This window comes from Arachis ipaensis, chromosome B02, assembly GCF_000816755.2.
Source record: "Arachis ipaensis cultivar K30076 chromosome B02, Araip1.1, whole genome shotgun sequence".
Taxonomy (NCBI): Eukaryota; Viridiplantae; Streptophyta; class Magnoliopsida; order Fabales; family Fabaceae; genus Arachis; species Arachis ipaensis.
In genome coordinates, this window is record NC_029786.2 from 15,838,087 (window position 1) to 15,839,122 (window position 1,036).

Here is a 1,036-nt window from a genome sequence, read left to right on the forward strand (position 1 = left end):
TATGGCAATATTATTATGGTGTTAGTTATTTTTGACGTAGTAATAATTTTTATGAACTTGAAAAGTTTTTTCAATTTAATTTTGACACCAAATTATCTGTCCCAATCATTTCATTTTAGTATATAATTATAGATTAAAAATATAATAGTATATTTTGTGAGCATCTAATCCTCCAAAACTTTTAGTCACCCCAAAAAAATCCTGCAAAACTTTTGAAATGCCCGTTCCTCATAATATGCTGCCATGCATGATTCACGTTAGTAACTTTAATTGTGCTTGATATAATTAATCAAATTTTGTACAATCATTGTGAAAGAAAAGTTTCAATAAAAGAATAACATATTAAACGTTCTATTCTTTTCACAAGATGTGTGTGTGTGTTTGTTTATTTTTTCTCTTCTTTTGTTTAACTTACTACAAAGATCAGTTTCACATTTGTACAAATTTTGTAAAAATAACCAAAAATAGGTTTTCAACTTTTTAAAAAAAATAAAAAAGATTAGTTTCCGATTAAATTCAGTTTTCAACTTTTCTTTTCCTTTTTTCCTTCAACTATATAAATATTCAAATTGCAACAGCTTTTTTTTAAAATAATCGAAACCAAATGCACCCTTAATCATGGTTTGTTATTTCCATAAAAGGAAAAAAGATAAATTATTGGAAAATATGCTTGGAGGAAAAAAGTCATTATCGTTGATTTACTATCCCTAGATAAATAACCTCCGTTATAGATGGGTTTCACTGAAATAATTAAAAAAGATGATTACTTATTTACTTATCCCTTTATCATTTTACACATTTTCTGATTGTAAAGGATTCAAGCTTATGTATCCCTAAAGATCCAAGGTTAACCCTCATTCTCAAAGAGCTAGAGATCAAAATCATATACTCATCTGTTTATTCATTTGCATCAAACGTATCTATACTTTTTATGGCAAAGGATTCGACGGTTGGATTATTAAATAATCCCAATAATAAAACATATTTTTTAAATTTTTTAATGATTGTTAAATAGTTTATATTTAATTATTTAATT